This window comes from Salmo salar, chromosome 03 (genome assembly GCF_965601325.2).
Source record: "Salmo salar chromosome 03, fSalSal1, whole genome shotgun sequence".
In the NCBI taxonomy this organism is placed as follows: domain Eukaryota; kingdom Metazoa; phylum Chordata; class Actinopteri; order Salmoniformes; family Salmonidae; genus Salmo; species Salmo salar.
The window spans coordinates 10,239,035-10,264,034 of record NC_138293.1 but is presented as its reverse complement, the minus strand read 5'-3'; the positions used below and the strand labels follow the sequence as shown (position 1 = coordinate 10,264,034).

General features: G+C 41.9%; 33 non-coding genes across 33 annotated transcripts; 16 read left to right on the top strand and 17 right to left on the bottom strand.

Moving 5' to 3' along the window:
• Positions 1 to 46: 46 nt before the first annotated feature.
• On the top strand, positions 47 to 118 carry trnaw-cca (transfer RNA tryptophan (anticodon CCA)). Its single transcript has one exon. It is a non-coding gene; the product is annotated as a tRNA-Trp (tRNA).
• A 1,161-nt stretch (positions 119 to 1,279) lies between these two features.
• Positions 1,280 to 1,352, bottom strand: trnak-uuu (transfer RNA lysine (anticodon UUU)). The gene has a single exon. It is a non-coding gene; the product is annotated as a tRNA-Lys (tRNA).
• A 166-nt stretch (positions 1,353 to 1,518) lies between these two features.
• On the top strand, positions 1,519 to 1,590 carry trnaw-cca (transfer RNA tryptophan (anticodon CCA)). The gene has a single exon. It is a non-coding gene; the product is annotated as a tRNA-Trp (tRNA).
• Positions 1,591 to 2,751: 1,161 nt separating this feature from the next.
• trnak-uuu (transfer RNA lysine (anticodon UUU)) lies at positions 2,752 to 2,824 on the bottom strand. Its single transcript has one exon. It is a non-coding gene; the product is annotated as a tRNA-Lys (tRNA).
• Positions 2,825 to 2,990: 166 nt separating this feature from the next.
• Positions 2,991 to 3,062, top strand: trnaw-cca (transfer RNA tryptophan (anticodon CCA)). The gene has a single exon. It is a non-coding gene; the product is annotated as a tRNA-Trp (tRNA).
• A 1,161-nt stretch (positions 3,063 to 4,223) lies between these two features.
• On the bottom strand, positions 4,224 to 4,296 carry trnak-uuu (transfer RNA lysine (anticodon UUU)). Its single transcript has one exon. It is a non-coding gene; the product is annotated as a tRNA-Lys (tRNA).
• A 166-nt stretch (positions 4,297 to 4,462) lies between these two features.
• On the top strand, positions 4,463 to 4,534 carry trnaw-cca (transfer RNA tryptophan (anticodon CCA)). Its single transcript has one exon. It is a non-coding gene; the product is annotated as a tRNA-Trp (tRNA).
• Positions 4,535 to 5,693: 1,159 nt separating this feature from the next.
• trnak-uuu (transfer RNA lysine (anticodon UUU)) lies at positions 5,694 to 5,766 on the bottom strand. The gene has a single exon. It is a non-coding gene; the product is annotated as a tRNA-Lys (tRNA).
• Positions 5,767 to 5,932: 166 nt separating this feature from the next.
• Positions 5,933 to 6,004, top strand: trnaw-cca (transfer RNA tryptophan (anticodon CCA)). The gene has a single exon. It is a non-coding gene; the product is annotated as a tRNA-Trp (tRNA).
• Positions 6,005 to 7,165: 1,161 nt separating this feature from the next.
• On the bottom strand, positions 7,166 to 7,238 carry trnak-uuu (transfer RNA lysine (anticodon UUU)). Its single transcript has one exon. It is a non-coding gene; the product is annotated as a tRNA-Lys (tRNA).
• A 166-nt stretch (positions 7,239 to 7,404) lies between these two features.
• trnaw-cca (transfer RNA tryptophan (anticodon CCA)) lies at positions 7,405 to 7,476 on the top strand. The gene has a single exon. It is a non-coding gene; the product is annotated as a tRNA-Trp (tRNA).
• A 1,161-nt stretch (positions 7,477 to 8,637) lies between these two features.
• On the bottom strand, positions 8,638 to 8,710 carry trnak-uuu (transfer RNA lysine (anticodon UUU)). Its single transcript has one exon. It is a non-coding gene; the product is annotated as a tRNA-Lys (tRNA).
• Positions 8,711 to 8,876: 166 nt separating this feature from the next.
• trnaw-cca (transfer RNA tryptophan (anticodon CCA)) lies at positions 8,877 to 8,948 on the top strand. The gene has a single exon. It is a non-coding gene; the product is annotated as a tRNA-Trp (tRNA).
• A 1,161-nt stretch (positions 8,949 to 10,109) lies between these two features.
• Positions 10,110 to 10,182, bottom strand: trnak-uuu (transfer RNA lysine (anticodon UUU)). The gene has a single exon. It is a non-coding gene; the product is annotated as a tRNA-Lys (tRNA).
• Positions 10,183 to 10,348: 166 nt separating this feature from the next.
• Positions 10,349 to 10,420, top strand: trnaw-cca (transfer RNA tryptophan (anticodon CCA)). The gene has a single exon. It is a non-coding gene; the product is annotated as a tRNA-Trp (tRNA).
• Positions 10,421 to 11,581: 1,161 nt separating this feature from the next.
• trnak-uuu (transfer RNA lysine (anticodon UUU)) lies at positions 11,582 to 11,654 on the bottom strand. Its single transcript has one exon. It is a non-coding gene; the product is annotated as a tRNA-Lys (tRNA).
• Positions 11,655 to 11,820: 166 nt separating this feature from the next.
• Positions 11,821 to 11,892, top strand: trnaw-cca (transfer RNA tryptophan (anticodon CCA)). The gene has a single exon. It is a non-coding gene; the product is annotated as a tRNA-Trp (tRNA).
• A 1,161-nt stretch (positions 11,893 to 13,053) lies between these two features.
• trnak-uuu (transfer RNA lysine (anticodon UUU)) lies at positions 13,054 to 13,126 on the bottom strand. The gene has a single exon. It is a non-coding gene; the product is annotated as a tRNA-Lys (tRNA).
• A 166-nt stretch (positions 13,127 to 13,292) lies between these two features.
• Positions 13,293 to 13,364, top strand: trnaw-cca (transfer RNA tryptophan (anticodon CCA)). Its single transcript has one exon. It is a non-coding gene; the product is annotated as a tRNA-Trp (tRNA).
• Positions 13,365 to 14,525: 1,161 nt separating this feature from the next.
• Positions 14,526 to 14,598, bottom strand: trnak-uuu (transfer RNA lysine (anticodon UUU)). The gene has a single exon. It is a non-coding gene; the product is annotated as a tRNA-Lys (tRNA).
• Positions 14,599 to 14,764: 166 nt separating this feature from the next.
• Positions 14,765 to 14,836, top strand: trnaw-cca (transfer RNA tryptophan (anticodon CCA)). The gene has a single exon. It is a non-coding gene; the product is annotated as a tRNA-Trp (tRNA).
• A 1,161-nt stretch (positions 14,837 to 15,997) lies between these two features.
• On the bottom strand, positions 15,998 to 16,070 carry trnak-uuu (transfer RNA lysine (anticodon UUU)). Its single transcript has one exon. It is a non-coding gene; the product is annotated as a tRNA-Lys (tRNA).
• Positions 16,071 to 16,236: 166 nt separating this feature from the next.
• Positions 16,237 to 16,308, top strand: trnaw-cca (transfer RNA tryptophan (anticodon CCA)). Its single transcript has one exon. It is a non-coding gene; the product is annotated as a tRNA-Trp (tRNA).
• A 1,159-nt stretch (positions 16,309 to 17,467) lies between these two features.
• trnak-uuu (transfer RNA lysine (anticodon UUU)) lies at positions 17,468 to 17,540 on the bottom strand. The gene has a single exon. It is a non-coding gene; the product is annotated as a tRNA-Lys (tRNA).
• A 166-nt stretch (positions 17,541 to 17,706) lies between these two features.
• trnaw-cca (transfer RNA tryptophan (anticodon CCA)) lies at positions 17,707 to 17,778 on the top strand. The gene has a single exon. It is a non-coding gene; the product is annotated as a tRNA-Trp (tRNA).
• Positions 17,779 to 18,939: 1,161 nt separating this feature from the next.
• On the bottom strand, positions 18,940 to 19,012 carry trnak-uuu (transfer RNA lysine (anticodon UUU)). Its single transcript has one exon. It is a non-coding gene; the product is annotated as a tRNA-Lys (tRNA).
• Positions 19,013 to 20,411: 1,399 nt separating this feature from the next.
• trnak-uuu (transfer RNA lysine (anticodon UUU)) lies at positions 20,412 to 20,484 on the bottom strand. Its single transcript has one exon. It is a non-coding gene; the product is annotated as a tRNA-Lys (tRNA).
• A 166-nt stretch (positions 20,485 to 20,650) lies between these two features.
• On the top strand, positions 20,651 to 20,722 carry trnaw-cca (transfer RNA tryptophan (anticodon CCA)). Its single transcript has one exon. It is a non-coding gene; the product is annotated as a tRNA-Trp (tRNA).
• A 1,161-nt stretch (positions 20,723 to 21,883) lies between these two features.
• trnak-uuu (transfer RNA lysine (anticodon UUU)) lies at positions 21,884 to 21,956 on the bottom strand. The gene has a single exon. It is a non-coding gene; the product is annotated as a tRNA-Lys (tRNA).
• A 166-nt stretch (positions 21,957 to 22,122) lies between these two features.
• Positions 22,123 to 22,194, top strand: trnaw-cca (transfer RNA tryptophan (anticodon CCA)). The gene has a single exon. It is a non-coding gene; the product is annotated as a tRNA-Trp (tRNA).
• A 1,161-nt stretch (positions 22,195 to 23,355) lies between these two features.
• trnak-uuu (transfer RNA lysine (anticodon UUU)) lies at positions 23,356 to 23,428 on the bottom strand. Its single transcript has one exon. It is a non-coding gene; the product is annotated as a tRNA-Lys (tRNA).
• Positions 23,429 to 23,594: 166 nt separating this feature from the next.
• Positions 23,595 to 23,666, top strand: trnaw-cca (transfer RNA tryptophan (anticodon CCA)). The gene has a single exon. It is a non-coding gene; the product is annotated as a tRNA-Trp (tRNA).
• Positions 23,667 to 24,827: 1,161 nt separating this feature from the next.
• trnak-uuu (transfer RNA lysine (anticodon UUU)) lies at positions 24,828 to 24,900 on the bottom strand. Its single transcript has one exon. It is a non-coding gene; the product is annotated as a tRNA-Lys (tRNA).
• Positions 24,901 to 25,000: the final 100 nt, after the last annotated feature.

The following is a 25,000-nucleotide window of genomic DNA, read 5'->3' as shown; positions in this document are numbered from 1 at the left end:
AACGAAATCTGAACTAGGCATCCCCTCCAAAGACGCGTTTTGTCTAGACCTCGTGGCGCAACGGTAGCGCGTCTGACTCCAGATCAGAAGGTTGCGTGTTCAAATCACGTCGTGGTCAGTGTTTTTATGTGTGCAATCTCTACCTCCTTTAAACAGCGAAGTCAATGAATCAACACAAGTACCAATGTGGCTTACAGTACAAACCTCGAACGAAAACAACCAAACCAATTCTGCTTTAGATGACAATTGTCTCTCATAAAAGCCTGTCACACTGCAAATTCCCAGATCAGATGATGCTGTGTGATTGATTGACAGGCTTAAATCAGTCTTCGAACACGGATTTTAACTTCTTATGGCTTAGGGGAAGTGATTCGACATCTGGATGAGAAGAGTGCCCAAAGTAAACTGCCTGTTACTCAGGCCCAGAATCTAGGATATGCATATAAATGGTAGATTTGGATAGAACACACTTTAAAGTTTCCAAAACCGTTCAAATGATGTCTGTGAGTATAACAGAACTGATATGGCAGGTGAAAATCTGAGGAAAATCCATCCGGGAAGTGGGACTTTATTTGACGTGGGAAGTTTTCAATTGAATGCCTATTGAGTTTCTAATGGGTTAGGACCCAGATTGCAGTTCCTATGGCTTCCACTAGATGTCAACAGTCTTTAGACATTGTTTCAGGATTGTTTTCTGAAAAATGAAGAAGAATGAGACCTTCTGTCAGTGGACTGAGGAAGCATGCAGTGCTGGTTTGCGCACATGACCAAGTGCGTGCCCGTCGTTGTTTTTCCTTTCTATTGAATACGCTATTGTCCGGTTGAAATATTATCGAGTATTTAGACAATTGCCAACCTGAAGATTAATTATAAAAATCGTTTGACATGTTTCAACAAACTTTACCGGTACTGTTCGGATGTATTCGTCTGCGTGTTTTGACCGCCTTTGAGCCAGTAGATTACTGAACACAACGCGCCAACAAAACTGAGTTTTTGGGATATAAAGAGGGACTTTATTGAACAAAACAAACATTTATTGTGTAGCTGAGACTCTTGTGACTGCAACCAGATGAAAATCTTCAAAGGTAAGTGATTAATTTGATGGCTATTTCTGACTTTCGTGACTCTATATGATTGGAAAATGTTTGTATGCTTTTGGAAGAGGGGCGCTGTCCTCAGATAATCGCATGGTATGCTTTCGCAGTAAAGCCATTTTTAAATCTGACCAAATACAAGTATGGAAAGACTGCCTAGTGAAGGAAGGTGAACATTAAAGCAGCGCCCGAACAGGGACTTGAACCCTGGACCCTCAGATTAAAAGTCTGATGCTCTACCGACTGAGCTATTCGGGCTCTGCATTCACTTATTTTCATACACCTAACCTGTCGGGCAGAGGCACGTGCTGACGAGGGGGCATTGTCAGATAATACATTTCCCAAGAGATCCAGGCCTCCATTCCAAATGATACAATCAACGAAATCTGAACTAGGCATCCCCTCCAAAGACGCGTTTTGTCTAGACCTCGTGGCGCAACGGTAGCGCGTCTGACTCCAGATCAGAAGGTTGCGTGTTCAAATCACGTCGTGGTGAGTGTTTTTATGTGTGCAATCTCTACCTCTTTTAAACAGCGAAGTCAATGAATCAACACAAGTACCAATGTGGCTTACAGTACAAACCTCGAACGAAAACAACCAAACCAATTCTGCTTTAGATGACAATTGTCTCTCATAAAAGCCTGTCACACTGCAAATTCCCAGATCAGATGATGCTGTGTGATTGATTCACAGGCTTAAATCAGTCTTCGAACACAGATTTTAACTTCATATGGCTTAGGGGAAGTGATTCGACATCTGGATGAGAAGAGTGCCCAAAGTAAACTGCCTGTTACTCAGGCCCAGAATCTAGGATATGCATATAAATGGTAGATGTGGATAGAACACACTTTAAAGTTTCCAAAACCATTCAAATGATGTCTGTGAGTATAACAGAACTGATATGGCAGGTGAAAATCTGAGGAAAATCCATCCGGGAAGTGGGATTTTTTTTGATGTGGGAAGTTTTCAATTGAATGCCTATTGAGTTTCTAATGGGTTAGGACCCAGATTGCAGTTCCTATGGCTTCCACTAGATGTCAACGGTCTTTAGACATTGTTTCAGGATTGTTTTCTGAAAAATGAAGAAGAATGAGACCTTCTGTCAGTGGACTGAGGAAGCATGCAGTGCTGGTTTGCGCACATGACCAAGTGCGTGCCCGTCGTTGTTTTTCCTTTCTATTGAATACGCTATTGTCCGGTTGAAATATTATTGCGTATTTAGACAATTGCCAACCTGAAGATTAATTATAAAAATCGTTTGACATGTTTCAACAAACTTTACCGGTACTGTTCGGACGTATTCGTCTGCGTGTTTTGACCGCCTTTGAGGCAGTGGATTACTGAACACAACGCGCCAACAAAACTGAGTTTTTGGGATATAAAGAGGGACTTTATTGAACAAAACAAACATTTATTGTGTAGCTGAGACTCTTGTGACTGCAACCAGATGAAAATCTTCAAAGGTAAGTGATTAATTTGATGGCTATTTCTGACTTTCGTGACTCTATATGATTGGAAAATGTTTGTATGCTTTTGGAAGAGGGGCGCTGTCCTCAGATAATCGCATGGTATGCTTTCGCAGTAAAGCCATTTTTAAATCTGACCAAATACAAGTATGGAAAGACTGCCTAGTGAAGGAAGGTGAACATTAAAGCAGTGCCCGAACAGGGACTTGAACCCTGGACCCTCAGATTAAAAGTCTGATGCTCTACCGACTGAGCTATTCGGGCTCTGCATTCACTTATTTTCATACACCTAACCTGTCGGGCAGAGGCACGTGCTGACGAGGGGGCATTGTCAGATAATACATTTCCCAAGAGATCCAGGCCTCCATTCCAAATGATACAATCAACGAAATCTGAACTAGGCATCCCCTCCAAAGACACGTTTTGTCTAGACCTCGTGGCGCAACGGTAGCGCGTCTGACTCCAGATCAGAAGGTTGCGTGTTCAAATCACGTCGTGGTGAGTGTTTTTATGTGTGCAATCTCTACCTCTTTTAAACAGCGAAGTCAATGAATCAACACAAGTACCAATGTGGCTTACAGTACAAACCTCGAACGAAAACAACCAAACCAATTCTGCTTTAGATGACAATTGTCTCTCATAAAAGCCTGTCACACTGCAAATTCCCAGATCAGATGATGCTGTGTGATTGATTCACAGGCTTAAATCAGTCTTCGAACACGGATTTTAACTTCTTATGGCTTAGGGGAAGTGATTCGACATCTGGATGAGAAGAGTGCCCAAAGTAAACTGCCTGTTACTCAGGCCCAGAATCTAGGATATGCATATAAATGGTAGATTTGGATAGAACACACTTTAAAGTTTCCAAAACCATTCAAATGATGTCTGTGAGTATAACAGAACTGATATGGCAGGTGAAAATCTGAGGAAAATCCATCCGGGAAGTGGGATTTTTTTTGATGTGGGAAGTTTTCAATTGAATGCCTATTGAGTTTCTAATGGGTTAGGACCCAGATTGCAGTTCCTATGGCTTCCACTAGATGTCAACAGTCTTTAGACATTGTTTCAGGATTGTTTTCTGAAAAATGAAGAAGAATGAGACCTTCTGTCAGTGGACTGAGGAAGCATGCAGTGCTGGTTTGCGCACATGACCAAGTGCGTGCCCGTCGTTGTTTTTCCTTTCTATTGAATACGCTATTGTCCGGTTGAAATATTATTGCGTATTTAGACAATTGCCAACCTGAAGATTAATTATAAAAATCGTTTGACATGTTTCAACAAACTTTACCGGTACTGTTCGGACGTATTCGTCTGCGTGTTTTGACCGCCCTTGAGCCAGTGGATTACTGAACACAACGCGCCAACAAAACTGAGTTTTTGGGATATAAAGAGGGACTTTATTGAACAAAACAAACATTTATTGTGTAGCTGAGACTCTTGTGACTGCAACCAGATGAAAATCTTCAAAGGTAAGTGATTAATTTGATGGCTATTTCTGACTTTCGTGACTCTATATGATTGGAAAATGTTTGTATGCTTTTGGAAGAGGGGCGCTGTCCTCAGATAATCGCATGGTATGCTTTCGCAGTAAAGCCATTTTTAAATCTGACCAAATACAAGTATGGAAAGACTGCCTAGTGAAGGAAGGTGAACATTAAAGCAGTGCCCGAACAGGGACTTGAACCCTGGACCCTCAGATTAAAAGTCTGATGCTCTACCGACTGAGCTATTCGGGCTCTGCATTCACTTATTTTCATACACCTAACCTGTCGGGCAGAGGCACGTGCTGACGAGGGGGCATTGTCAGATAATACATTTCCCAAGAGATCCAGGCCTCCATTCCAAATGATACAATCAACGAAATCTGAACTAGGCATCCCCTCCAAAGACGCGTTTTGTCTAGACCTCGTGGCGCAACGGTAGCGCGTCTGACTCCAGATCAGAAGGTTGCGTGTTCAAATCACGTCGTGGTGAGTGTTTTTATGTGTGCAATCTCTACCTCTTTTAAACAGCGAAGTCAATGAATCAACACAAGTACCAATGTGGCTTACAGTACAAACCTCGAACGAAAACAACCAAACCAATTCTGCTTTAGATGACAATTGTCTCTCATAAAAGCCTGTCACACTGCAAATTCCCAGATCAGATGATGCTGTGTGATTGATTGACAGGCTTAAATCAGTCTTCGAACACGGATTTTAACTTCTTATGGCTTAGGGGAAGTGATTCGACATCTGGATGAGAAGAGTGCCCAAAGTAAACTGCCTGTTACTCAGGCCCAGAATCTAGGATATGCATATAAATGGTAGATTTGGATAGAACACTTTAAAGTTTCCAAAACCGTTCAAATGATGTCTGTGAGTATAACAGAACTGATATGGCAGGTGAAAATCTGAGGAAAATCCATCCGGGAAGTGGGACTTTATTTGACGTGGGAAGTTTTCAATTGAATGCCTATTGAGTTTCTAATGGGTTAGGACCCAGATTGCAGTTCCTATGGCTTCCACTAGATGTCAACAGTCTTTAGACATTGTTTCAGGATTGTTTTCTGAAAAATGAAGAAGAATGAGACCTTCTGTCAGTGGACTGAGGAAGCATGCAGTGCTGGTTTGCGCACATGACCAAGTGCGTGCCCGTCGTTGTTTTTCCTTTCTATTGAATACGCTATTGTCCGGTTGAAATATTATCGAGTATTTAGACAATTGCCAACCTGAAGATTAATTATAAAAATCGTTTGACATGTTTCAACAAACTTTACCGGTACTGTTCGGACGTATTCGTCTGCGTGTTTTGACCGCCTTTGAGCCAGTGGATTACTGAACACAACGCGCCAACAAAACTGAGTTTTTGGGATATAAAGAGGGACTTTATTGAACAAAACAAACATTTATTGTGTAGCTGAGACTCTTGTGACTGCAACCAGATGAAAATCTTCAAAGGTAAGTGATTAATTTGATCGCTATTTCTGACTTTCGTGACTCTATATGATTGGAAAATGTTTGTGTGCTTTTGGAAGAGGGGCGCTGTCCTCAGATAATCGCATGGTATGCTTTCGCAGTAAAGCCATTTTTAAATCTGACCAAATACAAGTATGGAAAGACTGCCTAGTGAAGGAAGGTGAACATTAAAGCAGCGCCCGAACAGGGACTTGAACCCTGGACCCTCAGATTAAAAGTCTGATGCTCTACCGACTGAGCTATTCGGGCTCTGCATTTACTTATTTTCATACACCTAACCTGTCGGGCAGAGGCACGTGCTGACGAGGGGGCATTGTCAGATAATACATTTCCCAAGAGATCCAGGCCTCCATTCCAAATGATACAATCAACGAAATCTGAACTAGGCATCCCCTCCAAAGACGCGTTTTGTCTAGACCTCGTGGCGCAACGGTAGCGCGTCTGACTCCAGATCAGAAGGTTGCGTGTTCAAATCACGTCGTGGTCAGTGTTTTTATGTGTGCAATCTCTACCTCCTTTAAACAGCGAAGTCAATGAATCAACACAAGTACCAATGTGGCTTACAGTACAAACCTCGAACGAAAACAACCAAACCAATTCTGCTTTAGATGACAATTGTCTCTCATAAAAGCCTGTCACACTGCAAATTCCCAGATCAGATGATGCTGTGTGATTGATTGACAGGCTTAAATCAGTCTTCGAACACGGATTTTAACTTCTTATGGCTTAGGGGAAGTGATTCGACATCTGGATGAGAAGAGTGCCCAAAGTAAACTGCCTGTTACTCAGGCCCAGAATCTAGGATATGCATATAAATGGTAGATTTGGATAGAACACACTTTAAAGTTTCCAAAACCGTTCAAATGATGTCTGTGAGTATAACAGAACTGATATGGCAGGTGAAAATCTGAGGAAAATCCATCCGGGAAGTGGGACTTTATTTGACGTGGGAAGTTTTCAATTGAATGCCTATTGAGTTTCTAATGGGTTAGGACCCAGATTGCAGTTCCTATGGCTTCCACTAGATGTCAACAGTCTTTAGACATTGTTTCAGGATTGTTTTCTGAAAAATGAAGAAGAATGAGACCTTCTGTCAGTGGACTGAGGAAGCATGCAGTGCTGGTTTGCGCACATGACCAAGTGCGTGCCCGTCGTTGTTTTTCCTTTCTATTGAATACGCTATTGTCCGGTTGAAATATTATCGAGTATTTAGACAATTGCCAACCTGAAGATTAATTATAAAAATCGTTTGACATGTTTCAACAAACTTTACCGGTACTGTTCGGATGTATTCGTCTGCGTGTTTTGACCGCCTTTGAGCCAGTAGATTACTGAACACAACGCGCCAACAAAACTGAGTTTTTGGGATATAAAGAGGGACTTTATTGAACAAAACAAACATTTATTGTGTAGCTGAGACTCTTGTGACTGCAACCAGATGAAAATCTTCAAAGGTAAGTGATTAATTTGATGGCTATTTCTGACTTTCGTGACTCTATATGATTGGAAAATGTTTGTATGCTTTTGGAAGAGGGGCGCTGTCCTCAGATAATCGCATGGTATGCTTTCGCAGTAAAGCCATTTTTAAATCTGACCAAATACAAGTATGGAAAGACTGCCTAGTGAAGGAAGGTGAACATTAAAGCAGCGCCCGAACAGGGACTTGAACCCTGGACCCTCAGATTAAAAGTCTGATGCTCTACCGACTGAGCTATTCGGGCTCTGCATTCACTTATTTTCATACACCTAACCTGTCGGGCAGAGGCACGTGCTGACGAGGGGGCATTGTCAGATAATACATTTCCCAAGAGATCCAGGCCTCCATTCCAAATGATACAATCAACGAAATCTGAACTAGGCATCCCCTCCAAAGACGCGTTTTGTCTAGACCTCGTGGCGCAACGGTAGCGCGTCTGACTCCAGATCAGAAGGTTGCGTGTTCAAATCACGTCGTGGTGAGTGTTTTTATGTGTGCAATCTCTACCTCTTTTAAACAGCGAAGTCAATGAATCAACACAAGTACCAATGTGGCTTACAGTACAAACCTCGAACGAAAACAACCAAACCAATTCTGCTTTAGATGACAATTGTCTCTCATAAAAGCCTGTCACACTGCAAATTCCCAGATCAGATGATGCTGTGTGATTGATTCACAGGCTTAAATCAGTCTTCGAACACAGATTTTAACTTCATATGGCTTAGGGGAAGTGATTCGACATCTGGATGAGAAGAGTGCCCAAAGTAAACTGCCTGTTACTCAGGCCCAGAATCTAGGATATGCATATAAATGGTAGATGTGGATAGAACACACTTTAAAGTTTCCAAAACCATTCAAATGATGTCTGTGAGTATAACAGAACTGATATGGCAGGTGAAAATCTGAGGAAAATCCATCCGGGAAGTGGGATTTTTTTTGATGTGGGAAGTTTTCAATTGAATGCCTATTGAGTTTCTAATGGGTTAGGACCCAGATTGCAGTTCCTATGGCTTCCACTAGATGTCAACGGTCTTTAGACATTGTTTCAGGATTGTTTTCTGAAAAATGAAGAAGAATGAGACCTTCTGTCAGTGGACTGAGGAAGCATGCAGTGCTGGTTTGCGCACATGACCAAGTGCGTGCCCGTCGTTGTTTTTCCTTTCTATTGAATACGCTATTGTCCGGTTGAAATATTATTGCGTATTTAGACAATTGCCAACCTGAAGATTAATTATAAAAATCGTTTGACATGTTTCAACAAACTTTACCGGTACTGTTCGGACGTATTCGTCTGCGTGTTTTGACCGCCTTTGAGCCAGTGGATTACTGAACACAACGCGCCAACAAAACTGAGTTTTTGGGATATAAAGAGGGACTTTATTGAACAAAACAAACATTTATTGTGTAGCTGAGACTCTTGTGACTGCAACCAGATGAAAATCTTCAAAGGTAAGTGATTAATTTGATGGCTATTTCTGACTTTCGTGACTCTATATGATTGGAAAATGTTTGTATGCTTTTGGAAGAGGGGCGCTGTCCTCAGATAATCGCATGGTATGCTTTCGCAGTAAAGCCATTTTTAAATCTGACCAAATACAAGTATGGAAAGACTGCCTAGTGAAGGAAGGTGAACATTAAAGCAGTGCCCGAACAGGGACTTGAACCCTGGACCCTCAGATTAAAAGTCTGATGCTCTACCGACTGAGCTATTCGGGCTCTGCATTCACTTATTTTCATACACCTAACCTGTCGGGCAGAGGCACGTGCTGACGAGGGGGCATTGTCAGATAATACATTTCCCAAGAGATCCAGGCCTCCATTCCAAATGATACAATCAACGAAATCTGAACTAGGCATCCCCTCCAAAGACGCGTTTTGTCTAGACCTCGTGGCGCAACGGTAGCGCGTCTGACTCCAGATCAGAAGGTTGCGTGTTCAAATCACGTCGTGGTGAGTGTTTTTATGTGTGCAATCTCTACCTCTTTTAAACAGCGAAGTCAATGAATCAACACAAGTACCAATGTGGCTTACAGTACAAACCTCGAACGAAAACAACCAAACCAATTCTGCTTTAGATGACAATTGTCTCTCATAAAAGCCTGTCACACTGCAAATTCCCAGATCAGATGATGCTGTGTGATTGATTCACAGGCTTAAATCAGTCTTCGAACACGGATTTTAACTTCTTATGGCTTAGGGGAAGTGATTCGACATCTGGATGAGAAGAGTGCCCAAAGTAAACTGCCTGTTACTCAGGCCCAGAATCTAGGATATGCATATAAATGGTAGATTTGGATAGAACACACTTTAAAGTTTCCAAAACCATTCAAATGATGTCTGTGAGTATAACAGAACTGATATGGCAGGTGAAAATCTGAGGAAAATCCATCCGGGAAGTGGGATTTTTTTTGATGTGGGAAGTTTTCAATTGAATGCCTATTGAGTTTCTAATGGGTTAGGACCCAGATTGCAGTTCCTATGGCTTCCACTAGATGTCAACAGTCTTTAGACATTGTTTCAGGATTGTTTTCTGAAAAATGAAGAAGAATGAGACCTTCTGTCAGTGGACTGAGGAAGCATGCAGTGCTGGTTTGCGCACATGACCAAGTGCGTGCCCGTCGTTGTTTTTCCTTTCTATTGAATACGCTATTGTCCGGTTGAAATATTATTGCGTATTTAGACAATTGCCAACCTGAAGATTAATTATAAAAATCGTTTGACATGTTTCAACAAACTTTACCGGTACTGTTCGGACGTATTCGTCTGCGTGTTTTGACCGCCCTTGAGCCAGTGGATTACTGAACACAACGCGCCAACAAAACTGAGTTTTTGGGATATAAAGAGGGACTTTATTGAACAAAACAAACATTTATTGTGTAGCTGAGACTCTTGTGACTGCAACCAGATGAAAATCTTCAAAGGTAAGTGATTAATTTGATGGCTATTTCTGACTTTCGTGACTCTATATGATTGGAAAATGTTTGTATGCTTTTGGAAGAGGGGCGCTGTCCTCAGATAATCGCATGGTATGCTTTCGCAGTAAAGCCATTTTTAAATCTGACCAAATACAAGTATGGAAAGACTGCCTAGTGAAGGAAGGTGAACATTAAAGCAGTGCCCGAACAGGGACTTGAACCCTGGACCCTCAGATTAAAAGTCTGATGCTCTACCGACTGAGCTATTCGGGCTCTGCATTCACTTATTTTCATACACCTAACCTGTCGGGCAGAGGCACGTGCTGACGAGGGGGCATTGTCAGATAATACATTTCCCAAGAGATCCAGGCCTCCATTCCAAATGATACAATCAACGAAATCTGAACTAGGCATCCCCTCCAAAGACGCGTTTTGTCTAGACCTCGTGGCGCAACGGTAGCGCGTCTGACTCCAGATCAGAAGGTTGCGTGTTCAAATCACGTCGTGGTGAGTGTTTTTATGTGTGCAATCTCTACCTCTTTTAAACAGCGAAGTCAATGAATCAACACAAGTACCAATGTGGCTTACAGTACAAACCTCGAACGAAAACAACCAAACCAATTCTGCTTTAGATGACAATTGTCTCTCATAAAAGCCTGTCACACTGCAAATTCCCAGATCAGATGATGCTGTGTGATTGATTGACAGGCTTAAATCAGTCTTCGAACACGGATTTTAACTTCTTATGGCTTAGGGGAAGTGATTCGACATCTGGATGAGAAGAGTGCCCAAAGTAAACTGCCTGTTACTCAGGCCCAGAATCTAGGATATGCATATAAATGGTAGATTTGGATAGAACACACTTTAAAGTTTCCAAAACCATTCAAATTATGTCTGTGAGTATAACAGAACTGATATGGCAGGTGAAAATCTGAGGAAAATCCATCCGGGAAGTGGGATTTTTTTTGATGTGGGAAGTTTTCAATTGAATGCCTATTGAGTTTCTAATGGGTTAGGACCCAGATTGCAGTTCCTATGGCTTCCACTAGATGTCAACAGTCTTTAGACATTGTTTCAGGATTGTTTTCTGAAAAATGAAGAAGAATGAGACCTTCTGTCAGTGGACTGAGGAAGCATGCAGTGCTGGTTTGCGCACATGACCAAGTGCGTGCCCGTCGTTGTTTTTCCTTTCTATTGAATACGCTATTGTCTGGTTGAAATATTATCGAGTATTTAGACAATTGCCAACCTGAAGATTAATTATAAAAATCGTTTGACATGTTTCAACAAACTTTACCGGTACTGTTCGGACGTATTCGTCTGCGTGTTTTGACCGCCTTTGAGCCAGTGGATTACTGAACACAACGCGCCAACAAAACTGAGTTTTTGGGATATAAAGAGGGACTTTATTGAACAAAACAAACATTTATTGTGTAGCTGAGACTCTTGTGACTGCAACCAGATGAAAATCTTCAAAGGTAAGTGATTAATTTGATGGCTATTTCTGACTTTCGTGACTCTATATGATTGGAAAATGTTTGTATGCTTTTGGAAGAGGGGCGCTGTCCTCAGATAATCGCATGGTATGCTTTCGCAGTAAAGCCATTTTTAAATCTGACCAAATACAAGTATGGAAAGACTGCCTAGTGAAGGAAGGTGAACATTAAAGCAGCGCCCGAACAGGGACTTGAACCCTGGACCCTCAGATTAAAAGTCTGATGCTCTACCGACTGAGCTATTCGGGCTCTGCATTCACTTATTTTCATACACCTAACCTGTCGGGCAGAGGCACGTGCTGACGAGGGGGCATTGTCAGATAATACATTTCCCAAGAGATCCAGGCCTCCATTCCAAATGATACAATCAACGAAATCTGAACTAGGCATCCCCTCCAAAGACGCGTTTTGTCTAGACCTCGTGGCGCAACGGTAGCGCGTCTGACTCCAGATCAGAAGGTTGCGTGTTCAAATCACGTCGTGGTGAGTGTTTTTATGTGTGCAATCTCTACCTCTTTTAAACAGCGAAGTCAATGAATCAACACAAGTACCAATGTGGCTTACAGTACAAACCTCGAACGAAAACAACCAAACCAATTCTGCTTTAGATGACAATTGTCTCTCATAAAAGCCTGTCACACTGCAAATTCCCAGATCAGATGATGCTGTGTGATTGATTCACAGGCTTAAATCAGTCTTCGAACACAGATTTTAACTTCATATGGCTTAGGGGAAGTGATTCGACATCTGGATGAGAAGAGTGCCCAAAGTAAACTGCCTGTTACTCAGGCCCAGAATCTAGGATATGCATATAAATGGTAGATGTGGATAGAACACACTTTAAAGTTTCCAAAACCATTCAAATGATGTCTGTGAGTATAACAGAACTGATATGGCAGGTGAAAATCTGAGGAAAATCCATCCGGGAAGTGGGATTTTTTTTGATGTGGGAAGTTTTCAATTGAATGCCTATTGAGTTTCTAATGGGTTAGGACCCAGATTGCAGTTCCTATGGCTTCCACTAGATGTCAACGGTCTTTAGACATTGTTTCAGGATTGTTTTCTGAAAAATGAAGAAGAATGAGACCTTCTGTCAGTGGACTGAGGAAGCATGCAGTGCTGGTTTGCGCACATGACCAAGTGCGTGCCCGTCGTTGTTTTTCCTTTCTATTGAATACGCTATTGTCCGGTTGAAATATTATTGCGTATTTAGACAATTGCCAACCTGAAGATTAATTATAAAAATCGTTTGACATGTTTCAACAAACTTTACCGGTACTGTTCGGATGTATTCGTCTGCGTGTTTTGACCGCCTTTGAGCCAGTAGATTACTGAACACAACGCGCCAACAAAACTGAGTTTTTGGGATATAAAGAGGGACTTTATTGAACAAAACAAACATTTATTGTGTAGCTGAGACTCTTGTGACTGCAACCAGATGAAAATCTTCAAAGGTAAGTGATTAATTTGATGGCTATTTCTGACTTTCGTGACTCTATATGATTGGAAAATGTTTGTATGCTTTTGGAAGAGGGGCGCTGTCCTCAGATAATCGCATGGTATGCTTTCGCAGTAAAGCCATTTTTAAATCTGACCAAATACAAGTATGGAAAGACTGCCTAGTGAAGGAAGGTGAACATTAAAGCAGCGCCCGAACAGGGACTTGAACCCTGGACCCTCAGATTAAAAGTCTGATGCTCTACCGACTGAGCTATTCGGGCTCTGCATTCACTTATTTTCATACACCTAACCTGTCGGGCAGAGGCACGTGCTGACGAGGGGGCATTGTCAGATAATACATTTCCCAAGAGATCCAGGCCTCCATTCCAAATGATACAATCAACGAAATCTGAACTAGGCATCCCCTCCAAAGACGCGTTTTGTCTAGACCTCGTGGCGCAACGGTAGCGCGTCTGACTCCAGATCAGAAGGTTGCGTGTTCAAATCACGTCGTGGTGAGTGTTTTTATGTGTGCAATCTCTACCTCTTTTAAACAGCGAAGTCAATGAATCAACACAAGTACCAATGTGGCTTACAGTACAAACCTCGAACGAAAACAACCAAACCAATTCTGCTTTAGATGACAATTGTCTCTCATAAAAGCCTGTCACACTGCAAATTCCCAGATCAGATGATGCTGTGTGATTGATTCACAGGCTTAAATCAGTCTTCGAACACAGATTTTAACTTCATATGGCTTAGGGGAAGTGATTCGACATCTGGATGAGAAGAGTGCCCAAAGTAAACTGCCTGTTACTCAGGCCCAGAATCTAGGATATGCATATAAATGGTAGATGTGGATAGAACACACTTTAAAGTTTCCAAAACCATTCAAATGATGTCTGTGAGTATAACAGAACTGATATGGCAGGTGAAAATCTGAGGAAAATCCATCCGGGAAGTGGGATTTTTTTTGATGTGGGAAGTTTTCAATTGAATGCCTATTGAGTTTCTAATGGGTTAGGACCCAGATTGCAGTTCCTATGGCTTCCACTAGATGTCAACGGTCTTTAGACATTGTTTCAGGATTGTTTTCTGAAAAATGAAGAAGAATGAGACCTTCTGTCAGTGGACTGAGGAAGCATGCAGTGCTGGTTTGCGCACATGACCAAGTGCGTGCCCGTCGTTGTTTTTCCTTTCTATTGAATACGCTATTGTCCGGTTGAAATATTATTGCGTATTTAGACAATTGCCAACCTGAAGATTAATTATAAAAATCGTTTGACATGTTTCAACAAACTTTACCGGTACTGTTCGGACGTATTCGTCTGCGTGTTTTGACCGCCTTTGAGCCAGTGGATTACTGAACACAACGCGCCAACAAAACTGAGTTTTTGGGATATAAAGAGGGACTTTATTGAACAAAACAAACATTTATTGTGTAGCTGAGACTCTTGTGACTGCAACCAGATGAAAATCTTCAAAGGTAAGTGATTAATTTGATGGCTATTTCTGACTTTCGTGACTCTATATGATTGGAAAATGTTTGTATGCTTTTGGAAGAGGGGCGCTGTCCTCAGATAATCGCATGGTATGCTTTCGCAGTAAAGCCATTTTTAAATCTGACCAAATACAAGTATGGAAAGACTGCCTAGTGAAGGAAGGTGAACATTAAAGCAGTGCCCGAACAGGGACTTGAACCCTGGACCCTCAGATTAAAAGTCTGATGCTCTACCGACTGAGCTATTCGGGCTCTGCATTCACTTATTTTCATACACCTAACCTGTCGGGCAGAGGCACGTGCTGACGAGGGGGCATTGTCAGATAATACATTTCCCAAGAGATCCAGGCCTCCATTCCAAATGATACAATCAACGAAATCTGAACTAGGCATCCCCTCCAAAGACGCGTTTTGTCTAGACCTCGTGGCGCAACGGTAGCGCGTCTGACTCCAGATCAGAAGGTTGCGTGTTCAAATCACGTCGTGGTGAGTGTTTTTATGTGTGCAATCTCTACCTCTTTTAAACAGCGAAGTCAATGAATCAACACAAGTACCAATGTGGCTTACAGTACAAACCTCGAACGAAAACAACCAAACCAATTCTGCTTTAGATGACAATTGTCTCTCATAAAAGCCTGTCACACTGCAAATTCCCAGATCAGATGATGCTGTGTGATTGATTCACAGGCTTAAATCAGTCTTCGAACACGGATTTTAACTTCTTATGGCTTAGGGGAAGTGATTCGACATCTGGATGAGAAGAGTGCCCAAAGTAAACTGCCTGTTACTCAGGCCCAGAATCTAGGATATGCATATAAATGGTAGATTTGGATAGAACACACTTTAAAGTTTCCAAAACCATTCAAATGATGTCTGTGAGTATAACAGAACTGATATGGCAGGTGAAAATCTGAGGAAAATCCATCCGGGAAGTGGGATTTTTTTTGATGTGGGAAGTTTTCAATTGAATGCCTATTGAGTTTCTAATGGGTTAGGACCCAGATTGCAGTTCCTATGGCTTCCACTAGATGTCAACAGTCTTTAGACATTGTTTCAGGATTGTTTTCTGAAAAATGAAGAAGAATGAGACCTTCTGTCAGTGGACTGAGGAAGCATGCAGTGCTGGTTTGCGCACATGACCAAGTGCGTGCCCGTCGTTGTTTTTCCTTTCTATTGAATACGCTATTGTCCGGTTGAAATATTATTGCGTATTTAGACAATTGCCAACCTGAAGATTAATTATAAAAATCGTTTGACATGTTTCAACAAACTTTACCGGTACTGTTCGGACGTATTCGTCTGCGTGTTTTGACCGCCCTTGAGCCAGTGGATTACTGAACACAACGCGCCAACAAAACTGAGTTTTTGGGATATAAAGAGGGACTTTATTGAACAAAACAAACATTTATTGTGTAGCTGAGACTCTTGTGACTGCAACCAGATGAAAATCTTCAAAGGTAAGTGATTAATTTGATGGCTATTTCTGACTTTCGTGACTCTATATGATTGGAAAATGTTTGTATGCTTTTGGAAGAGGGGCGCTGTCCTCAGATAATCGCATGGTATGCTTTCGCAGTAAAGCCATTTTTAAATCTGACCAAATACAAGTATGGAAAGACTGCCTAGTGAAGGAAGGTGAACATTAAAGCAGTGCCCGAACAGGGACTTGAACCTTGGACCCTCAGATTAAAAGTCTGATGCTCTACCGACTGAGCTATTCGGGCTCTGCATTCACTTATTTTCATACACCTAACCTGTCGGGCAGAGGCACGTGCTGACGAGGGGGCATTGTCAGATAATACATTTCCCAAGAGATCCAGGCCTCCATTCCAAATGATACAATCAACGAAATCTGAACTAGGCATCCCCTCCAAAGACGCGTTTTGTCTAGACCTCGTGGCGCAACGGTAGCGCGTCTGACTCCAGATCAGAAGGTTGCGTGTTCAAATCACGTCGTGGTGAGTGTTTTTATGTGTGCAATCTCTACCTCTTTTAAACAGCGAAGTCAATGAATCAACACAAGTACCAATGTGGCTTACAGTACAAACCTCGAACGAAAACAACCAAACCAATTCTGCTTTAGATGACAATTGTCTCTCATAAAAGCCTGTCACACTGCAAATTCCCAGATCAGATGATGCTGTGTGATTGATTGACAGGCTTAAATCAGTCTTCGAACACGGATTTTAACTTCTTATGGCTTAGGGGAAGTGATTCGACATCTGGATGAGAAGAGTGCCCAAAGTAAACTGCCTGTTACTCAGGCCCAGAATCTAGGATATGCATATAAATGGTAGATTTGGATAGAACACTTTAAAGTTTCCAAAACCGTTCAAATGATGTCTGTGAGTATAACAGAACTGATATGGCAGGTGAAAATCTGAGGAAAATCCATCCGGGAAGTGGGACTTTATTTGACGTGGGAAGTTTTCAATTGAATGCCTATTGAGTTTCTAATGGGTTAGGACCCAGATTGCAGTTCCTATGGCTTCCACTAGATGTCAACAGTCTTTAGACATTGTTTCAGGATTGTTTTCTGAAAAATGAAGAAGAATGAGACCTTCTGTCAGTGGACTGAGGAAGCATGCAGTGCTGGTTTGCGCACATGACCAAGTGCGTGCCCGTCGTTGTTTTTCCTTTCTATTGAATACGCTATTGTCCGGTTGAAATATTATCGAGTATTTAGACAATTGCCAACCTGAAGATTAATTATAAAAATCGTTTGACATGTTTCAACAAACTTTACCGGTACTGTTCGGACGTATTCGTCTGCGTGTTTTGACCGCCTTTGAGCCAGTGGATTACTGAACACAACGCGCCAACAAAACTGAGTTTTTGGGATATAAAGAGGGACTTTATTGAACAAAACAAACATTTATTGTGTAGCTGAGACTCTTGTGACTGCAACCAGATGAAAATCTTCAAAGGTAAGTGATTAATTTGATGGCTATTTCTGACTTTCGTGACTCTATATGATTGGAAAATGTTTGTATGCTTTTGGAAGAGGGGCGCTGTCCTCAGATAATCGCATGGTATGCTTTCGCAGTAAAGCCATTTTTAAATCTGACCAAATACAAGTATGGAAAGACTGCCTAGTGAAGGAAGGTGAACATTAAAGCAGCGCCCGAACAGGGACTTGAACCCTGGACCCTCAGATTAAAAGTCTGATGCTCTACCGACTGAGCTATTCGGGCTCTGCATTTACTTATTTTCATACACCTAACCTGTCGGGCAGAGGCACGTGCTGACGAGGGGGCATTGTCAGATAATACATTTCCCAAGAGATCCAGGCCTCCATTCCAAATGATACAATCAACGAAATCTGAACTAGGCATCCCCTCCAAAGACGCGTTTTGTCTAGACCTCGTGGCGCAACGGTAGCGCGTCTGACTCCAGATCAGAAGGTTGCGTGTTCAAATCACGTCGTGGTCAGTGTTTTTATGTGTGCAATCTCTACCTCCTTTAAACAGCGAAGTCAATGAATCAACACAAGTACCAATGTGGCTTACAGTACAAACCTCGAACGAAAACAACCAAACCAATTCTGCTTTAGATGACAGTTGTCTCTCATAAAAGCCTGTCACACTGCAAATTCCCAGATCAGATGATGCTGTGTGATTGATTGACAGGCTTAAATCAGTCTTCGAACACGGATTTTAACTTCTTATGGCTTAGGGGAAGTGATTCGACATCTGGATGAGAAGAGTGCCCAAAGTAAACTGCCTGTTACTCAGGCCCAGAATCTAGGATATGCATATAAATGGTAGATTTGGATAGAACACACTTTAAAGTTTCCAAAACCATTCAAATGATGTCTGTGAGTATAACAGAACTGATATGGCAGGTGAAAATCTGAGGAAAATCCATCCGGGAAGTGGGACTTTATTTGACGTGGGAAGTTTTCAATTGAATGCCTATTGAGTTTCTAATGGGTTAGGACCCAGATTGCAGTTCCTATGGCTTCCACTAGATGTCAACAGTCTTTAGACATTGTTTCAGGATTGTTTTCTGAAAAATGAAGAAGAATGAGACCTTCTGTCAGTGGACTGAGGAAGCATGCAGTGCTGGTTTGCGCACATGACCAAGTGCGTGCCCGTCGTTGTTTTTCCTTTCTATTGAATACGCTATTGTCCGGTTGAAATATTATCGAGTATTTAGACAATTGCCAACCTGAAGATTAATTATAAAAATCGTTTGACATGTTTCAACAAACTTTACCGGTACTGTTCGGACGTATTCGTCTGCGTGTTTTGACCGCCTTTGAGCCAGTGGATTACTGAACACAACGCGCCAACAAAACTGAGTTTTTGGGATATAAAGAGGGACTTTATTGAACAAAACAAACATTTATTGTGTAGCTGAGACTCTTGTGACTGCAACCAGATGAAAATCTTCAAAGGTAAGTGATTAATTTGATGGCTATTTCTGACTTTCGTGACTCTATATGATTGGAAAATGTTTGTATGCTTTTGGAAGAGGGGCGCTGTCCTCAGATAATCGCATGGTATGCTTTCGCAGTAAAGCCATTTTTAAATCTGACCAAATACAAGTATGGAAAGACTGCCTAGTGAAGGAAGGTGAACATTAAAGCAGCGCCCGAACAGGGACTTGAACCCTGGACCCTCAGATTAAAAGTCTGATGCTCTACCGACTGAGCTATTCGGGCTCTGCATTCACTTATTTTCATACACCTAACCTGTCGGGCAGAGGCACGTGCTGACGAGGGGGCATTGTCAGATAATACATTTCCCAAGAGATCCAGGCCTCCATTCCAAATGATACAATCAACGAAATCTGAACTAGGCATCCCCTCCAAAGACGCGTTTTGTCTAGACCTTATGGCGCAACGGTAGCGCGTCTGACTCCAGATCAGAAGGTTGCGTGTTCAAATCACGTCGTGGTGAGTGTTTTTATGTGTGCAATCTCTACCTCCTTTAAACAGCGAAGTCAATGAATCAACACAAGTACCAATGTGGCTTACAGTACAAACCTCGAACGAAAACAACCAAACCAATTCTGCTTTAGATGACAATTGTCTCTCATAAAAGCCTGTCACACTGCAAATTCCCAGATCAGATGATGCTGTGTGATTGATTCACAGGCTTAAATCAGTCTTCGAACACAGATTTTAACTTCTTATGGCTTAGGGGAAGTGATTCGACATCTGGATGAGAAGAGTGCCCAAAGTAAACTGCCTGTTACTCAGGCCCAGAATCTAGGATATGCATATAAATGGTAGATTTGGATAGAACACACTTTAAAGTTTCCAAAACCATTCAAATGATGTCTGTGAGTATAACAGAACTGATATGGCAGGTGAAAATCTGAGGAAAATCCATCCGGGAAGTGGGATTTTTTTTGATGTGGGAAGTTTTCAATTGAATGCCTATTGAGTTTCTAATGGGTTAGGACCCAGATTGCAGTTCCTATGGCTTCCACTAGATGTCAACAGTCTTTAGACATTGTTTCAGGATTGTTTTCTGAAAAATGAAGAAGAATGAGACCTTCTGTCAGTGGACTGAGGAAGCATGCAGTGCTGGTTTGCGCACATGACCAAGTGCGTGCCCGTCGTTGTTTTTCCTTTCTATTGAATACGCTATTGTCCGGTTGAAATATTATCGAGTATTTAGACAATTGCCAACCTGAAGATTAATTATAAAAATCGTTTGACATGTTTCAACAAACTTTACCGGTACTGTTCGGACGTATTCGTCTGCGTGTTTTGACCGCCTTTGAGCCAGTGGATTACTGAACACAACGCGCCAACAAAACTGAGTTTTTGGGATATAAAGAGGGACTTTATTGAACAAAACAAACATTTATTGTGTAGCTGAGACTCTTGTGACTGCAACCAGATGAAAATCTTCAAAGGTAAGTGATTAATTTGATGGCTATTTCTGACTTTCGTGACTCTATATGATTGGAAAATGTTTGTATGCTTTTGGAAGAGGGGCGCTGTCCTCAGATAATCGCATGGTATGCTTTCGCAGTAAAGCCATTTTTAAATCTGACCAAATACAAGTATGGAAAGACTGCCTAGTGAAGGAAGGTGAACATTAAAGCAGCGCCCGAACAGGGACTTGAACCCTGGACCCTCAGATTAAAAGTCTGATGCTCTACCGACTGAGCTATTCGGGCTCTGCATTCACTTATTTTCATACACCTAACCTGTCGGGCAGAGGCACGTGCTGACGAGGGGGCATTGTCAGATAATACATTTCCCAAGAGATCCAGGCCTCCATTCCAAATGATACAATCAACGAAATCTGAACTAGGCATCCCCTCCAAAGACGCGTTTTGTCTAGACCTCGTGGCGCAACGGTAGCGCGTCTGACTCCAGATCAGAAGGTTGCGTGTTCAAATCACGTCGTGGTGAGTGTTTTTATGTGTGCAATCTCTACCTCCTTTAAACAGCGAAGTCAATGAATCAACACAAGTACCAATGTGGCTTACAGTACAAACCTCGAACGAAAACAACCAAACCAATTCTGCTTTAGATGACAATTGTCTCTCATAAAAGCCTGTCACACTGCAAATTCCCAGATCAGATGATGCTGTGTGATTGATTCACAGGCTTAAATCAGTCTTCGAACACAGATTTTAACTTCTTATGGCTTAGGGGAAGTGATTCGACATCTGGATGAGAAGAGTGCCCAAAGTAAACTGCCTGTTACTCAGGCCCAGAATCTAGGATATGCATATAAATGTTAGATTTGGATAGAACACACTTTAAAGTTTCCAAAACCATTCAAATGATGTCTGTGAGTATAACAGAACTGATATGGCAGGTGAAAATCTGAGGAAAATCCATCCGGGAAGTGGGATTTTTTTTGATGTGGGAAGTTTTCAATTGAATGCCTATTGAGTTTCTAATGGGTTAGGACCCAGATTGCAGTTCCTATGGCTTCCACTAGATGTCAACAGTCTTTAGACATTGTTTCAGGATTGTTTTCTGAAAAATGAAGAAGAATGAGACCTTCTGTCAGTGGACTGAGGAAGCATGCAGTGCTGGTTTGCGCACATGACCAAGTGCGTGCCCGTCGTTGTTTTTCCTTTCTATTGAATACGCTATTGTCCGGTTGAAATATTATCGAGTATTTAGACAATTGCCAACCTGAAGATTAATTATAAAAATCGTTTGACATGTTTCAACAAACTTTACCGGTACTGTTCGGACGTATTCGTCTGCGTGTTTTGACCGCCTTTGAGCCAGTGGATTACTGAACACAACGCGCCAACAAAACTGAGTTTTTGGGATATAAAGAGGGACTTTATTGAACAAAACAAACATTTATTGTGTAGCTGAGACTCTTGTGACTGCAACCAGATGAAAATCTTCAAAGGTAAGTGATTAATTTGATCGCTATTTCTGACTTTCGTGACTCTATATGATTGGAAAATGTTTGTGTGCTTTTGGAAGAGGGGCGCTGTCCTCAGATAATCGCATGGTATGCTTTCGCAGTAAAGCCATTTTTAAATCTGACCAAATACAAGTATGGAAAGACTGCCTAGTGAAGGAAGGTGAACATTAAAGCAGCGCCCGAACAGGGACTTGAACCCTGGACCCTCAGATTAAAAGTCTGATGCTCTACCGACTGAGCTATTCGGGCTCTGCATTTACTTATTTTCATACACCTAACCTGTCGGGCAGAGGCACGTGCTGACGAGGGGGCATTGTCAGATAATACATTTCCCAAGAGATCCAGGCCTCCATTCCAAATGATACAATCAACGAAATCTGAACTAGGCATCCCCTCCAAAGACGCGTTTTGTCTAGACCTCGTGGCGCAACGGTAGCGCGTCTGACTCCAGATCAGAAGGTTGCGTGTTCAAATCACGTCGTGGTGAGTGTTTTTATGTGTGCAATCTCTACCTCCTTTAAACAGCGAAGTCAATGAATCAACACAAGTACCAATGTGGCTTACAGTACAAACCTCGAACGAAAACAACCAAACCAATTCTGCTTTAGATGACAATTGTCTCTCATAAAAGCCTGTCACACTGCAAATTCCCAGATCAGATGATGCTGTGTGATTGATTCACAGGCTTAAATCAGTCTTCGAACACAGATTTTAACTTCTTATGGCTTAGGGGAAGTGATTCGACATCTGGATGAGAAGAGTGCCCAAAGTAAACTGCCTGTTACTCAGGCCCAGAATCTAGGATATGCATATAAATGGTAGATTTGGATAGAACACACTTTAAAGTTTCCAAAACCATTCAAATGATGTCTGTGAGTATAACAGAACTGATATGGCAGGTGAAAATCTGAGGAAAATCCATCCGGGAAGTGGGATTTTTTTTGATGTGGGAAGTTTTCAATTGAATGCCTATTGAGTTTCTAATGGGTTAGGACCCAGATTGCAGTTCCTATGGCTTCCACTAGATGTCAACAGTCTTTAGACATTGTTTCAGGATTGTTTTCTGAAAAATGAAGAAGAATGAGACCTTCTGTCAGTGGACTGAGGAAGCATGCAGTGCTGGTTTGCGCACATGACCAAGTGCGTGCCCGTCGTTGTTTTTCCTTTCTATTGAATACGCTATTGTCCGGTTGAAATATTATCGAGTATTTAGACAATTGCCAACCTGAAGATTAATTATAAAAATCGTTTGACATGTTTCAACAAACTTTACCGGTACTGTTCGGACGTATTCGTCTGCGTGTTTTGACCGCCTTTGAGCCAGTGGATTACTGAACACAACGCGCCAACAAAACTGAGTTTTTGGGATATAAAGAGGGACTTTATTGAACAAAACAAACATTTATTGTGTAGCTGAGACTCTTGTGACTGCAACCAGATGAAAATCTTCAAAGGTAAGTGATTAATTTGATCGCTATTTCTGACTTTCGTGACTCTATATGATTGGAAAATGTTTGTGTGCTTTTGGAAGAGGGGCGCTGTCCTCAGATAATCGCATGGTATGCTTTCGCAGTAAAGCCATTTTTAAATCTGACCAAATACAAGTATGGAAAGACTGCCTAGTGAAGGAAGGTGAACATTAAAGCAGCGCCCGAACAGGGACTTGAACCCTGGACCCTCAGATTAAAAGTCTGATGCTCTACCGACTGAGCTATTCGGGCTCTGCATTTACTTATTTTCATACACCTAACCTGTCGGGCAGAGGCACGTGCTGACGAGGGGGCATTGTCAGATAATACATTTCCCAAGAGATCCAGGCCTCCATTCCAAATGATACAATCAACGAAATCTGAACTAGGCATCCCCTCCAAAGACGCGTTTTGTCTAGACCTCGTGGCGCAACGGTAGCGCGTCTGACTCCAGATCAGAAGGTTGCGTGTTCAAATCACGTCGTGGTGAGTGTTTTTATGTGTGCAATCTCTACCTCCTTTAAACAGCGAAGTCAATGAATCAACACAAGTACCAATGTGGCTTACAGTACAAACCTCGAACGAAAACAACCAAACCAATTCTGCTTTAGATGACAATTGTCTCTCATAAAAGCCTGTCACACTGCAAATTCCCAGATCAGATGATGCTGTGTGATTGATTCACAGGCTTAAATCAGTCTTCGAACACAGATTTTAACTTCTTATGGCTTAGGGGAAGTGATTCGACATCTGGATGAGAAGAGTGCCCAAAGTAAACTGCCTGTTACTCAGGCCCAGAATCTAGGATATGCATATAAATGTTAGATTTGGATAGAACACACTTTAAAGTTTCCAAAACCATTCAAATGATGTCTGTGAGTATAACAGAACTGATATGGCAGGTGAAAATCTGAGGAAAATCCATCCGGGAAGTGGGACTTTATTTGACGTGGGAAGTTTTCAATTGAATGCCTATTGAGTTTCTAATGGGTTAGGACCCAGATTGCAGTTCCTATGGCTTCCACTAGATGTCAACAGTCTTTAGACATTGTTTCAGGATTGTTTTCTGAAAAATGAAGAAGAATGAGACCTTCTGTCAGTGGACTGAGGAAGCATGCAGTGCTGGTTTGCGCACATGACCAAGTGCGTGCCCGTCGTTGTTTTTCCTTTCTATTGAATACGCTATTGTCCGTTTGAAATATTATCGAGTATTTAGACAATTGCCAACCTGAAGATTAATTATAAAAATCGTTTGACATGTTTCAACAAACTTTACCGGTACTGTTCGGACGTATTCGTCTGCGTGTTTTGACCGCCTTTGAGCCAGTGGATTACTGAACACAACGCGCCAACAAAACTGAGATTTTGGGATATAAAGAGGGACTTTATTGAACAAAACAAACATTTATTGTGTAGCTGAGACTCTTGTGACTGCAACCAGATGAAAATCTTCAAAGGTAAGTGATTAATTTGATCGCTATTTCTGACTTTCGTGACTCTATATGATTGGAAAATGTTTGTATGCTTTTGGAAGAGGGGCGCTGTCCTCAGATAATCGCATGGTATGCTTTCGCAGTAAAGCCATTTTTATATCTGACCAAATACAAGTATGGAAAGACTGCCTAGTGAAGGAAGGTGAACATTAAAGCAGCGCCCGAACAGGGACTTGAACCCTGGACCCTCAGATTAAAAGTCTGATGCTCTACCGACTGAGCTATTCGGGCTCTGCATTCACTTATTTTCATACACCTAACCTGTCGGGCAGAGGCACGTGCTGACGAGGGGGCATTGTCAGATAATACATTTCCCAAGAGATCCAGGCCT